The sequence below is a fragment of the Momordica charantia genome, assembly GCF_013281855.1.
Source record: "Momordica charantia cultivar OHB3-1 chromosome 4 unlocalized genomic scaffold, Mcharantia_2.0 BLBB01000004.1, whole genome shotgun sequence".
NCBI classification, from domain to species: Eukaryota; Viridiplantae; Streptophyta; class Magnoliopsida; order Cucurbitales; family Cucurbitaceae; genus Momordica; species Momordica charantia.
Genome location: NW_028275162.1, coordinates 13,392,640 through 13,408,660, shown reverse-complemented (window position 1 = coordinate 13,408,660; position 16,021 = coordinate 13,392,640). Strand labels below are relative to the sequence as shown.

At 34.0% G+C, this 16,021-nt stretch overlaps 1 non-coding gene and 1 pseudogene across 1 annotated transcript; both read left to right on the top strand.

Annotated features, from left to right (window-relative positions):
• The first annotated feature begins 5,082 nt into the window (after positions 1-5,082).
• LOC148211865 (small nucleolar RNA R71) lies at positions 5,083-5,189 on the top strand. The gene has a single exon (XR_015790626.1). It is a non-coding gene; the product is annotated as a small nucleolar RNA R71 (small nucleolar RNA).
• Positions 5,190-9,608: 4,419 nt separating this feature from the next.
• On the top strand, positions 9,609-10,568 carry LOC148211864 (uncharacterized; annotated as a pseudogene).
• Positions 10,569-16,021: the final 5,453 nt, after the last annotated feature.

Below are 16,021 nucleotides of genomic sequence, written 5' to 3'. Positions count from 1 at the left end.
GTAATGGGAATGAATTGGAATGAAATCAATCAGAATGGGAATGTTATTTCTTTAATGTTGTTTACCATAAATTTTATAAAATCATAATCAGAATTCGGTTCATGTTGTTTACTAAAACTGTTTGGAACCGGAATCGAAATCAGATATATAACAATTACTAGAATATCAATTTCTCCTTTTTAGCTAATTACAAATACATTATTGTGCTAATATTTTTTCATTACAATAATAATAAATTTTAATTTAATTTATTATTATATTATTTATAGTAAATATTTTTTATTATAAAAATTTATTTAATATTAATAAATAATGAATAATTAAAATAAAATTAGATCAAATAAAATAATTTTTTATTTGAACAACCATAATTTAATATAACATATTATTGAATTTTATTAATCTAATATTTAAAAATAATAATTTCTATTTTAAAAAATCTATTGATATTAATTAATATAAATTTATAATATTATATAATAAAATCACATCAACAAATAAAAATGGAAGAAGAAATGGAGAAGAAATTATAAAAGTATAAAAAACAAATTGTATTAGTCTAATTAATAGATGATAGAGAATGTGTAAAAGTCGTAAATTAATTATAATATATATGTGAGACTCACGGAATAAGGAATGGGAATGAGATTAATGAGGTTGTGGGAGTATAATGGGATTACACCCTTTTAGGGAATGAAATTACAAAGTTTGAGGTGAGTCCCACCATTTGATTTCATTCCTACCATTTGATAAACACCATCAAAGGGAATGAAAGCTTTCATTACGACTCCTTGATTACAATTGCGGGTAAGGAAACGGGGCCTAAGAAAAATTCAGATGATGCCTCCAACTAGGGTTGTAGGTGTTCGAGTATGGATTGAAATTTCGATGGGCACCTTGACCTACATGATAAATATATTGGGTGTGTTGTCCTAAACTCGTAGTTTGTATTTTGTAAAGACAAATGTCTATTTAATAAAGTTTTATTCAATAAATTTGTTGTTGAATCATAGCTTTGCATTGTCCAAAATCCAATAAACTAAACATCCAAGGTTATTTTTGATGTAATCGGGACAGTATATATACTGGGTATATAGTTGTTATACGGGGTATATATTTGATATACCCCTGATATATGAATGGATAATGTCTCGTGAATAACCTAAAGGGTCTATAGTATATGGATAAGGCTGGGTACCTTATCCTGGCAACACTATGGATACGGCCCGCTCTGTAAAAGTTACAGACGGCTCGATCCAGGTCGTTCGTGTGGAGACATGCGAGTGAGGGTATCCTATACAATGAGTTTGTATAGGACCGGACCGTGAAATAGGCAATCTTTAAATGTAACACCGTTAACTAATATATTGCCATTTCTTGAGATGACCAGACAACTCATTCTCAATCCTGAGTGAGTTATGGACTCCTGCCCGTGAGGGCTCGTTCTTTGATCTGTATGGGTGAGAGTGGCCCGAGTCGCCGACTCAACATTCCTACCATTTTGGGGACGAGACCGAGTGGGGAGCTGGAAACAGAACTTCACAAGATGGAATTCACCTCTCCCCGACTTTAGGGAAGTAGATGAGTGTTCCCTTAAATACTGACTCCGGGACTTGAACAAGGGACCCCACCCTCTCATTGGTCGAGAGGGACTTCCGGTTATTGGTTGGACCATAACCGGGTTGTTCATTAGAGGAGCAGTGGTGTTTAAGGAGTAAGATGTAACCAGGGGTAAAACGGTAATTTGACCCAAGTTGAGTTACGAACACTCGTGAAGGATTGACTCGTCATTAATGGTCGTATATCCATGGACGCGACAACATTCTGCAGTGAGAAGAGTGCAACTGCGGGTCTTTAGTGGAATGACCCGTAGTTAACGAATCTAGATTAACTCGGTCAATGAGTTTGATCGATTAATCTTGCATCGTTGGAGCTTCGGATCTGTAGGTCTATTAGGTCCCCTTGCTAGCTCATAACGGATAAAACGATGATCAAATTTTTTGGAAGAATTTGAATTGTTCAAATTACTTAAGGGATTATATGTATATTGATACATTATAATATATATAGTTAATTGTAAATTAAAACTATATATTATGAGAGATATTATTTGAATGAGATTCAAATAAAATTAATATGAATAAGATTCATATTAAAACTATAGGTTAAAAATAACGTGCATAGAATGTACATTAAAACTATAGGTTATACGAGAGAAATGTTTTAGAATATGATTCTAATTTTATAATAAATAATTAAGTGTTAATTATTTATGTATATATAATATTTATTAATTATTAATTGGATTAATAATTAATTCGATTAATTAATTATATATATATATTCATTATTATATATATTTTAATTATTATTATATATTATATATATATATATATATATATATTAATATTAATATTAATATCATTATTAATATTATTATTAATATTAACTCCCCTGCAAAATTGCAGGGGAGTGGGAGGTTTTGTGACACGTCACCCTTCTTCTTCTCCAAGTGTTGGAGAATGAGGAACAGGGTGTTTCCACTATGGACGGAAGTAACGACTTGCATTCTTCTTTTTGTATTTTTTCAATAGGATTAGTCACATCTTCCGATCCTTCTGCCATCTTATCAAGCTCTTCTTCAATTTCTGTAACTAACAAGTCATAAAACTCATCAAACATAACAGGATTCAAGTTAGTTATAGCAGAGCATTCTTCAAAATCTCCTGGTAATTTCATGGCGTCTAGAACGTTAAATTTAACTTCTTCATTATTTACCTTCATTGTAATTTCTCCCTTCCTCACATTAAAAACTGTATCCCCAGTGGCTAGAAATGGTCTTCCCAAAAATAGCAAAGTGGGTGGTTCCACTATGGACGGAAGTAACGACTTGCATTCTTCTTTTTGTATTTTTTCAATAGGATTAGTCACATCTTCCGGTCCTTCTGCCATCTTATCAAGCTCTTCTTCAATTTCTGTAACTAACAAGTCATAAAACTCATCAAACATAACAGGATTCAAGTTAGTTATAGCAGAGCATTCTTCAAAATCTCCTGGTAATTTCATGGCGTCTAGAACGTTAAATTTAACTTCTTCATTATTTACCTTCATTGTAATTTCTCCCTTCCTCACATTAAAAACTGTATCCTCAGTGGCTAGAAATGGTCTTCCCAAAATAATGGGAACGTCTAAGTCTGCCTCGCAATCTAGAATGATAAAGTCTGCAGGGAAAATGAATTTGTCCACCTGGACTAAAACATCTTCTATCTTTCCCTCAGGTCTTATGATAGATCTATCTGCTAGTTGAAGGGTAACCGTAGTAGGTCTAGCTTCTCCTACAAAGAGTTTTGAGCCCGAATTTATTCATAATGTTACTTCAATGAGTCAAGAAGAGAATGGAGCAAAGATGGCACGGGAAAAGTTGTCTATTTTGAGAGATGGCACCGAGGACAAAAAAAGTTTGCAGATTTGTGAACAGGTGCCTTTGCAGATTGCACCTCTTTGGAGTTTGTGAAGTCAAAAGTTGTCAAACCATATCCAAATGTGAAGCGCCTCCTACAGCACATAGATAAGACCATTTGAAGCATGACTACGTTTTCTGATCCGCATTTAAGTGTCTAGAATGATGTGCAATCAAGTTTTAATTTGCATGTCTTATTTTCTACAATTTGCATTAAGTAGTATTTTGAAAAACTTTTGGTGTTCTTATGTTGAACGACCATTTGGCGTATTTAAAGGCTTGTAATGCTCTTGTTATGGAACTTAAGATTAAAACATATTGAAATTCAAGAACTTTTGTTCCTTAACACTTTTGGTGTTGCTTCTTTCAAATCTTGCTTTAGGTTTGATGTTAAACCGATTCATTGGATTAGTCTCGATCAAGCTAATTCTGGAGTGAGTCGTCTTAGGATCTAGGAGTGACCATCGTAGATTCTAAGTCCGATCTAAGAGTGATTCATCTTCTAACCTTACTCTTGGTTGGAATCATTCGGTAAGTTAGTCGTTTTTGTGAATGTTTGCAAGGATCCTAGAAGGACCTCTAGCTTTGTAAACACGAGCAACCTTGGCGCTTATCAGGGTGTCCTCATTACCTTTTCTAGTATTTTCTTTTTCTGGTGTTGTTTAATTTTCTGGTATCTTTACAGTTGGTTCAGTGGATGGAATCTGTACATCTGTTGTTGGCATTGTTGGTCCATCATATGCCAGTCCACTCCTAAGGGTGACAGCTTTGCACCGTTCTTTCCCTTCTCGTTTTGGTAATTCAGTATGGCCTGGAAAAGAACCTTGTGGTCTATTCTTCAATTCATTGGCGAGCTGTCCCAATTGGGTCTCGAAATTCCTCATTGATGCCGCTTGGGATTGTATCACTGCGTCGGTTCGGGCCATGTACTCCTTCATCATATTCTCAAGATTTGAGCTGTTATTTTGAACTGGTGGAGTCTGTGTTCTCTGATTCTACTGCTGTTGCGGCGGCGGGATGTATTACTGTGTAGGTGGAACATAGGGCTGCTTGTTCTGCTGGCTCTACTATTGATTAAAACCGCTCGAACCTCCTTGACCTCCCCATGAGAAATTAGGGTGGTGCCTCCAACCTGGGTTGTAGGTGTTCGAATATGGGTTAAAGTTCCTATTGTTCCCATGTCCTACATAAAAAACAGAAGCAGGGTTATGTGGACAATTATCATAAATATGGTTTTCACTGCAAAATTAACAAATGAGATCGTTGACTTGGCAAACAGGGGCAGGAGTGCAAAAATCCGACTGCACGGTTGTATCGGTGTGGCTAATGGATTTTTTATTCCCAATGCCATCTCTTTCAGCCTCTGGTTCATTGTAACCATCTCTTTTTGCATCGAGGTCGCAATGTCCAAAGCCAAAACTCCAGCTGGATCTTGCTTCTTTGGTGCTGCCCTAGATCTTTGCGAACACCATAGTTCGTTGTGTGAAGCTAAGTCATTTAGGATGTCAACTATCTCGTTGAATGTCTTCTTTGTAAAGGCTCCGTTGGCAGCATTGTTTAGCATCATCTTAGTAGGATGATCTAAACCTCTAAAGAAATGTTCTATCTGGATGCATGCCGGCAAGCCATGGTTCGGACATTTCCTGATTAGTTCTTTAAATCTTTCCCACGCCTCGTGAACGGGTTCACGATCATACTGTCTAAAAGAGATGATCTCCTCTCTGATATCAGCGTGGCGAGTAGGTGGGAAGAATTTTGTTAAGAACTTCTCCACTAACGACCCCCATGTGGTGATGGATCCCGGTGGAAATGCATTGAGCCATGCTCTAGCTTGGTCCTTCAAAGAAAATGGAAAAAGTGTTAGTCTCAGAGCATCGTCTGTTATACCAGGTAATCGAAATGCATTTGCAATTTGAATGAATGATTTCAGATGATCATGTGGATCCTCATGTTCCTGCCCTCCAAACTGTCCAATTGTCTGCAACATTTGGAACATCATTGGTTTAAGCTCAAAGTTTGCGTGGGCTGGAATAAGGTTGACTATCCCTGAATGAAAGTTCTGAAAAGCCGTGGCGGCATATTCTCGCATTGCCACGTCTCTGTTGTCCGCCATCTGAATATGGTTGAATTCATCATTTCTCGCATGATCCCTCATATTACCGTTAACAGCAGGTGGATCAACCGGATCACGAGGTGGAATATCTGCCATTGATGTGCTCGTACTCTCTACCTCACTTTCAGGACTGATTTCACCTTCTCTCTCTTTTTGCTTTTCTAGTTGTTTTCGAAGTCTTTGCTCCTTTCGAGTTTTTCGAAGGGTCCGCTCAATCTCAGGGTCAAGGGGTAGAAGAAAAGATCTTGTGCTCATGCACTTTAACTTACCCCTGTGAGATAAACGACCAAAAATATAGAACAAAAACGATTGATGGAAATTACACCCAACAACAATTCACAAAAATAAAAACTAAAAGAATTTGAAAATAATTTTAAAATTAAAGTCCCCGGCAACGGCGCCAAAAACTTGACTGGTGGTTATGCTGAACGCACGCACTAAGCGTGGTAACAATTATATAGATGCAAGCGCACACCTGTTAGAGTAATATAAAATGGATGGAGTATCCAAGTATCGATCCTCAAGGACTTCTAAATAATTTCCAAACTCTAAAGTTTTAAAGAATAGTGAATGTTGAAATGAGTGATTCTTGTAAAATGGGAAGTGGTCACAAATAATGGTTTTGGATTTGGGATTTGGACTTATAATGATAAAACCTAGCCCGAATTACTTCAAGTTAGCCAACAAAGAATCAAGGACATGCTAAGGACAATATGCATTTTACTTTAGAAACCAACGACTACGCTTCTCACTTGACTTATGTCTAAGCAAGTTCAAAGTCCTAAGACATTCCCTAATATGTCTATTATGAGAGATATCTTAGTTTTAGGATGAAAATAGTCGCAACCTCGGGTTAAGGTCCTATGTCTAGGCTACTTAAGCGGAACCCTTATGTCTAACGCGCTCCTCTCCTCGGTTTAACCACTCAACAATGCAAATAAGCAACCTTTTCAGTATTGACTTGTTAAGACGTACAGTGGCCTTCTCTAAATCCTAACTTTTTGGAAAAACATGTTGAGCCATGAATGGGAAGCAAAAACACTACTTCTTAGCAACCCTTATTAGAAATAAAAGGCTAACTATCCATAACCGGGCTAGAGACGGGAATTTAGAAAGACATATTGAAGAAAATACAGCAAGTAAAATGGTTGAATGTGGAATGCATGTGTGAAAAACAAAAGTTAACTAACAGAGAGTTTTTATCGGGATTGAGAGCTTTGCCCTTCTCTTTCAAGCAAGGGGGAGTGTCACGTGCTATTTCCTCCAAAAACACAACTCTCTTAACTAAAAATAAAGTAAAGGCAAAGGGAAGATAAGCAAAGTGCTGGATTTTTATATATTTGAATAAGTAGAAAATAACTAAGTACAAATGGAAACAAAACAAAGCTCAATAAAGCAATGTAAAGTGCTCGGGATTTAAAAACCAAAAGAAACTAATGAAAGCAACTCAAAAGTACTTAGAAAGCAACAAAGAAACACTAAAAATGATCAAGAGAAGGAAGCAAGGCTTGATGAATTTGGTGGAGAAGCTGCTGGAATTTATAGCTGTGCAGAATTGGTTAGGTAGGTCCTAAAATGATGGTGAATCACCCATTTCCAACTCTTTTGACTGACCAAATCGTGCTCAAACTGATAGTGGAACACTTCTTCTACACGTATGCATCGGTTGGAACCACCAAAACACATGGGAAGACGCGTTTCATTAAGGGCAAAGTTGGAAGAAAAACTGTTTTCTGCAGCCTTCCCAGGCGTCTGGCGCCTCCCATGTAGGTATTTCCGACTTTTTGCTTCTTTTGATTAATTTGCACTCCCAAATGGTCCTAAAATGTCATAAATACAATATAAGCCAACCCCAAACCATAATATATGAATTTTGCATGAATTGGAACTCAAACGACCGAGAAAAATCTGAAACAAAGCTGAAACATAGTAAAAACAGCATCTAAAACCTTCTTTTTACGCATGTAAAGAAGCATAATCAATACATATAAACCCTTATGAAATTTGAACAGATCAAATTCTTCCAAAAACTTGATCCTCGTTTTACCCGTTATGAGCTAGCAAGGAGACGTAATGGACCTACAGATCATAAGCTCCAACGATGCAAGATTAATCGGTCAAACTCATTGACCGAGTTAATCAATATTCGTTAACTATGGGTCATTCCCCTAAAGACCCGCAGTTGCACTCTTCTCACTGCAGAATGTTTTATTGTCCATGGATATACGACCATTAATGACGAGTCAATCATTCACGAGTGCTCGTAACTCAAGTTGGGTCAAATTATCGTTTTACCCCTGAGTTACATCTTACTCCTTAAATACCACTACTCCTCTAATGAACAACCCGGTTATGGTCCGATCAATAACCGGAAGTCCCTCTCGGGCCAATGAGAGGGTGGGGCCCCTTGTTCAAGTCCCGGAGTCAGCATTTAAGGGAACACTCATCTACTCCCCTAAAGTCGGAGAGGAGTGAATTCCATCTTGTGAAGTTATGTTCCCAGCTTCCCACTCGATCTCGTCCCAAAAATGGTAGGAATGTTGAGTCAGCAACTTGGGCCACTCTCACCCATACAGATCAAAGGACGAGCCCTCACGGGCAGGAGTCCATAACTCATTCAGGATTGAGAATGAGTTGCCTGGTCGTCCTAAGAAATAGCTGTTGGTTTTTTGGCCCTTAATCTCAAATTAATTAATTTTAATTAATTAATTAATTAATGTTTTGATGATAACAAAATTAATTTTATTTATTGACATTTTTTGTATTTTAAAGTGTCCACAGCGTAGAGCTCGTTACAACGATTCCAATGACTGTTAGATCATCCAAAACGGAGCTCAAACGAAGAAGTTACGATCAAAACAAGAAAGGAAAATATCCGAGAAGATGACGTGGACAGTTTGTAAGCTTGACAAACAAATGACAAGCTTCTTTTTAAAATATATATATTGCAAAAGAAAAGAAAATAATAATAATAATAATAATTTCAAAAGTTACCAACGTAACTTTGGTAGGGAAAAAAATCATGTCAGCATTACATGCTGACATCTGTCAGTTTAAAAAAAAAAAGAGTTTGAATTTTTTTACCGTTTTCTCACACACACATATATATATATTATTATTATTATTATTATTATTATTATTATTATTATTATTATTATATATAATTCTGTCACATCTTTATGTATATATATATATTTTTTTTATCTTATTTTATTTTATCATTAATATATATATATATTATTCTTAATTTATTCTTTTTCAAAATTATCTCAACCCTTCATTTTTAATAATTAAGATGTAATGGTTCAAAATTAAACTTGATTTTTTTACCATTTTCTTTCCTCTATTTAAACTCAACTTCTCCTTAAAAAAAATACATACAACAATTCTCTTATTCTCAATCCTCCATAACTTCAAAATTCTCATTTGCTAATCTCTCCAAGTTCTCAATTTTTCTTTCCATCTTATTTGTGAGAGAAATTTATTGTTGTGAGGATTGAAATTTTTGTGAGCTCAAATTTGTATATTTACTCTATTTGAGAGTTTGTAAGTGTGTCTTTCAAAATCTTCAACTCATTGTAACGGTGTGATCCTCACCGTGGAGAGGATCGTCTTTGCTCTTGTGAAGAGCAGTGTACCGGTTTGACTCCTACCGTGGAAAGAGTCAGAATTTCAATTTACAACCCAAGAGGTGCTTGGGAAGTGGAGTAGGACAGTTGTGCCGAACCACTATAAAAATTCCCGGTGTCAAATTTCTCTAACCCTCTCTCTTATTTATTTTTGCAATTAATCTTAGAATTTGATTGTTTGCTTTAAATTTTTCTTGTTTGCCTTAGAATTCATTTTATCTTACTTTGTTAAAATTGCATATCTCAAAAAGTGTATTATTTTTGTTTAAATTGGGCCCATTTATTAAAAAGTTTATATTTTGTTAATTAAACTCTATTCACCCCCCTCTAGGGTTGCCATACCGATCCAACAATTGGTATCAGAGCGAGGTTGCTCTTCTTTGATAAACTTAATTGTTTTTTAGCTATGGCAACTTTAGGTTTCATCCCTTTTACCGATAGTCAATCTATTACCAAGCCTCCTTTCTTTAATTGTAATAATTATAGTTATTGGAAAAATAGAATGAAAATTTTCTTGCTTTCTATTGACTATGATTTGTGGGATGTTGTTGAAGAGGGTTTTAAATTCCAACAAAAGATGTTGATGGTGTTAGAGTTGTAAAGCCTAAAGAAGAATGGTCTATAATTGAAAAGAAAGCATGTTCTTTAAATGTTAAAGCTATTAATTGCTTGTTTTGTGCTTTGAATGAAGTTGAGTATAATAGGGTGTCTATTTGTAAAACCGCTAAGGCTATATGGGATAAATTAGAAATTACTCATGAAGAAACTAGTCAAGTAAAAGAAACAAAGATTGACATGTTAGTTCATCAATATGAAATGTTTAAAATTGATGAAAATGAGGCTATTTCCGATATGTTTATTAGATTTATTAACATTGTCAATGCTTTAGAAGGACTTGGAAAAGAATATTCAAATCTTGAGAAGGTAAAGAAGCTCTTATGGTCCTTGCCTAAACAATGGGAGCCTAAAGTCACCGCCATTCAAGAGGCAAAGGATCTCAAGACTCTCTGCATGGACGAACTCATTGGTTCGTTGATGACGCATGAGATAAAGATCAAGAAAAACATGGAGGATGAGAAGAAAAAGAAAGAGAAGAGCATAGCATTAAAGGCCATCACCTTGGAAGTTGACTCCGAATGTGAGAATGCTCTTGATGAAGATGATGTGGCCTATCTCTCACGTAAGTATAAAAATTTCATCAAGAGGAAGAAACAATTCAAGAAGCAGTTCTCCAACCAAAAAGAGTCAAAAGGTGAAAAGAGCAAAAAGGATGAGGTAATTTGTTATGAATGTAAAAAACCGGGTCATATTAGAACCGATTGTCCTCTTCTTAAATCATCCAAGAAATCCAAGAAGAATGCAATGAAGGCTACTTGGGATGATAGTGATGAAAGTGGAAGTGAAAGTGAGAATGAAGAAGTGACCAACTTTTGCTTCATGGCTCATAGTGATAAGGAGGATGAACAAGATGATGAGGTAACTCTTGATCCCCTTTCTTATGATGAGTTGTTTGAAGCTTTTGAGAATATGTAAAATGATTTAGAAATGCTTGGTTCTAAATATTTTATGCTTAAAAAGAAATACAATGTCTTAACTAGTGAAAATAAGTCTTTACTTGATGAAATTACTTGCTTAAAGAAAAATGAGCATGATGTTGTAAATATCTCTTGTGATAAGCATGTTCTTGATTGTGATGAGAAAAATGCATTACTTGATAAAATTAGATTTCTTGAGCATGATGGTTGTGAAAAAGATAATTTGATTAAATTGCTTAAGGAAAATGAATCAAATGCTTTAGTGGAACTTGATAAGGCTAAAGATTCTATTCAAAAATTAACAATAGGTGCTCAAAGGTTGGACAAGATTATTGAAGTAGGTAAACCTTATGGTGATAAAAGAGGTTTAGGCTATATTGATGAATGCTCTACTCCCTCAAGTTCTAAAACTATCTTTGTTAAAGCATCTCCTAATATGCCTAAGTTTGTTGCTCCTAAAGTTGTATCTAAACATGCTAAAATTAACTTTGTGCCTATATGTCATTATTGTGGTGTTGAAGGTCATATAAGACCTGAGTGCTTTAAATTAAAATATGTTCAAACTACTAGAAGAAATTTTTCTCAAAGAGCAAAGTTTCACAATGCTCCAAGAAAGATGTTCTCCAATAAAAGTAGGATGCATAAATTTGTTGTAAAAGATAATTCATTGCATAATGTTGTTTGTTTTTCATGTGGCAAGTATGGACATAAATCTTATTCTTGTTACTTGTCTAAATCTTATGCTTTCAATAAAAATGCAAAAATGAAATGGATCCCCAAGTTTGTGAATGCTAACCTTCTAGGACGCAAACAAGTATGGGTACCAAAGCATCAAATTTAAATTTGTGTTTGTAGGTTTGTTTGAAAGCTTCCAAGAAAAGTAAGTGGTACTTGGATAGTGGTTGCTCAAGGCACATGACGGGAGACCAATCCAAGTTTGTCACTTTCTCCAAAAAGGATGGAGGTTTTGTAACCTTTGGTGATAACAAGAAAGGTAAAATAATAGGTAAGGGTAGTATAGGTAATGAATCTTCTATTTTGATTGAATATGTACTTTGGGTTGATGGTTTAAAGCATGATTTACTTAGTATTAGTCAATTGTGTGATAAACGATTTAGAGTTGTGTTTGATAAAAAGAATTGCATCATTGAAAATGCTAGTGATAGAAAAGTTTTATTTGTTGGAAATAGAGATGAAAATGTGTATACTATTGATTTGGATGATTGTCCTATTAGTGATAAATGTTTATCGGTCTTGCATGATGATTCTTGGTTATGGCATAGAAGACTAGGACATGCTAGCATGCACTTAATTTCAAATATTTCCAAGAATTCTTTGGTCAGAGGTCTTCCCAAGTTTAAATTTGGAAAAGATAAAATTTGTGATGCTTGTCAAATGGGTAAGCAAACCAAGTCTTCTTTCAAATCTAAAAATATGATCTCTACTACAAGACCCCTACAACTATTACACATGGACTTATTTGGCCCTTCTAGAATTGCTAGTTTTGGAGGGAACTATTATGCCTTTGTGATAGTTGATGATTTTTCAAGATTTACTTGAGTTTTGATGCTAAAACATAAGGATGATGCTTTGAAAAGTTTTTCTAGTTTTGCCAAAAGAGTTCAAAATGAAAAAGGATTTTTTATTTCTAAAATTAGGAGTGATCATGGAGGAGAATTTGATAGTAATGCTTTTGAAAATTTTTTAGAAGAAAATGGATTTTCTCATAACTTCTCCGCTCTAAGAACTCCTCAACAAAACGGTGTGGTTGAAAGAAAAAATCGTACTTTGCAAGAATTTGCTAGGTCAATGTTACATGGGTATGGTTTACCTTCTTATTTTTGGGCAAAGGCCGTTAATACCTCTTGTTATGTTTTAAATAGAGTTTTAATTAGACCCTCTTTAGATAAAACTCCTTATGAACTTTGGCATAAAAAAATTCCAAATATTGGATATTTCAAAGTTTTTGGTTGCAAATGCTTTATCTTGAACAACAAAGAGAGACTTGGAAAATTTGATTCTAAGATGGATTTCGGTATTTTCCTTGGTTATTCCTCTACTAGTAAAGCTTATAGAGTTTTCAATAAAAGAACCTTGGTAGTTGAGGAATCTATGCATGTGGTATTTGATGAATATTGCAATGTTGTTTCTAATGATTCTTTTTGTAGTGATTCTTTAGAAAGAAATTTTGGAGATTTACTTGTTAGTGACAAAAGCAAAGAAATTGTTTCAAGTAAGCAAGAAGTGAGCATCAACGAAAATAAGGTGGACGGTTTTTCATCCATGCCTAAGGACTGGAAGTATGCTCCATCCCATCCTAAGGATTTAATTCTTGGTGATCCCGAACAAGGTGTGAAAACTCGTTCCTCCCTTAATATGTTTAATAACATTGCTTTTGTTTCTCAAATTGAACCAAAAGTTTTAAAGATGCCGAAAGTGATGAATTTTGGATTTAAGCTATGCAAGAAGAATTAAATCAATTTGAAAGAAACAAAGTTTGGGAATTAGTCCATAGGCCTTCTAATGCTTCTATAATTGGGACTAAATGGGTCTTTAGAAATAAAATAGATGAAAATGGAAATATCATTAGAAATAAAGATAGACTTGTAGCTCAAGGTTATTGTCAAGAAGAAAGAATAGATTATGAGGAAACTTTTGCACCCGTTGCTAGATTAGAATCCATTAGAATGTTACTTGCTTTTGCCTCTTATAAGAATTTTATTTTGTACCAAATGGACGTGAACAGTGCTTTTTTAAATGGTTATATTATGGAAGAAGTTTATGTGGAACAACCTCCGGGATTTGAAAGTTTTGATTTTCCAAATCATGTTTTTAAGTTGAAAAAGACTCTTTATGGTTTAAAACAAGCTCCAGGAGCTTGATATGATAGACTTAGTAATTTTCTTATTGAGAATGGTTTTAAAATGGGTAAAATTGACACTACTCTCTTTATTAACTCTAAAGAAAATGATATGCTTCTAGTGCAAATATATGTAGATGATATTATTTTTGGTTCTACTAATCCTTCTATGTGTGAAGAATTTTCTAAATGCATGCATAATGAGTTTGAAATGAGTATGATGGGAGAACTTAGCTTCTTCCTTGGACTCCAAATCAAACAACTCAAGGATGGTATCTTCATAAGTCAAGAGAAATACACAAGGGATTTGCTCAAAAGGTTCAAATTCAATGAAGGCAAAATTGCCAAAACTCCTATGAGCACATTCACTAAGCTTGACAAGGATGAGAAAGGTAAATGTGTGGATGTAAAGACTTATCAAGGTATGATTGGCTCTTTACTTTATTCAACCGCTAGTAGACCCGATATTATGTTTAGTGTATGTGTTTGTACTAGATTTCAATCTTGTCCTAAAGAATCTCATGTGCATGCCGTTAAAAGAATTTTTAAATATTTGCTTGGAACTATTGATTTAGGCTTGTGGTATCCTAGAAATGTTGAATTTAATTTGGTAGGATATTCCGATGCGGATTTTGCGGGTAGTTTACTTGACCGAAAGAGTACTAGTGGGACTTGTCAATTTCTTGGTAGTTCCTTAGTTTCTTGGTTTAGTAAAAAGAAAAATTCGGTTGCTTTATCCACTACCGAAGCGGAATATATTGCGGTTGCTAGTTGTTGTGCTCAAATTCTTTGGATGAAACAAACTCTTTGTGATTTTGGATTAAAGTTTGAAAATGTGCCTATATTCTGTGATAATACAAGTGCCATAAATTTGACTAAAAATCCTATACATCATTTTAGGACTAAGCATATTGATATTAGGCATCACTTTATAAGAGAGCATGTGCAAAATGGCCATATTACTCTTGAATTTGTAAGCTCAAATAATCAATTAGCGGATATTTTTACCAAGCCTTTAAATGAAGAATGCTTTTGCAAAATTAGGCTTGAGCTTGGTATTATTCGCTGTGATGCATCTTAATTTTATATTTGTTATTTTTTAAATGCATATTGATAGGGGGAGAATTTATGCAAAATTGTGTTCATATTTTTAGGGGAGCTTTTTATGTTATTAATTATTATTATTTTTTTGTTGTTTTTGATGATTCCAAAGGGGGAGAAGTTTAAGAAAAATTAGAAAAATTTTGCTCTAAAATTGTTTCATGAGTTCTTGGTTTATTAATTCATGGATGTATTAATTGAGGGGGAGAAATTAATATTTGAATGTTTTTTTTAAGTATGATATTTTGAATTTAATGTGATGATTATTAAATGTGTATGTATTTTTCTTTGGAAGTTGGTCATCATAAAAAAGGGGGAGATTGTTGGTTTTTTGGCCTTTAATCTCAAATTAATTAATTAATGTTTTGATGATAACAAACTTAATTTTATTTATTGACATTTTTTGTATTTTAAAGTGTCCACAGTGTAGAGCTCGTTACAACGATTCCAATGATTGTTATATCATCCAAAACGGAGCTCAAACGGAGAAGTTACGATCAAAACAAGAAAGCAAAATATTCGAGAAGATGACGTGGACAGTTCGTAAGCTTGACAAACAAATGACAAGCTCCTTTTTAAAATATATATATTGCAAAAGAAAAGAAAAAAGAAATTAAAAAAAAATTTCAAAAGTTACCAACGTAACTTTGGTAGAAAAAAAAAATCATGTCAGCATAATGCTGACATGTGTCAGTTAAAAAAAAAAAGAGTTTGAATTTTTTTAACGTTTTCTCACACACACATATATATTATATTATTATTATTATTAATTCTGTCACATCTTTATGTATATATATATATCTTTTTTATTTTATTTTATTTTATTTTATCATTATTATATATATATATATATATATATATATATCATTCTTAATTTATTTTTTTCGAAATTATCTCAACCCTTCAGTTTTAATAATTAAGATCTAATAGTTCAAAATTAAACTTGATTATTTTACCATTTTCTTTCCTCTATTTAAACTCAACTTCTCCTTAAAAAAAATACATACAACAATTCTCTTATTCTCAATCCTCCATAACTTTAAAATTCTCATTTGCTAATTTCTCCAAGTTCTCAATTTTTCTTTCCATCTTATTTGTGAGAGAAATTTATTGTTGTGAGGATTGAAATTTTTGTGAGCTCAAATTTGTATATTTACTCTATTTGAGAGTTTGTAAGTGTGTCTTTCAAAATCTTCAACTCATTGTAACGGTGTGATCCTCACCGTGGAGAGGATCGTCTTTGCTCTTGTGAAGAGCAGTGTACCGGTTTGACTCCTACCGTGGGAAGAGTCAGAATTTCAATTTACAACCCAAGAGGTGCTT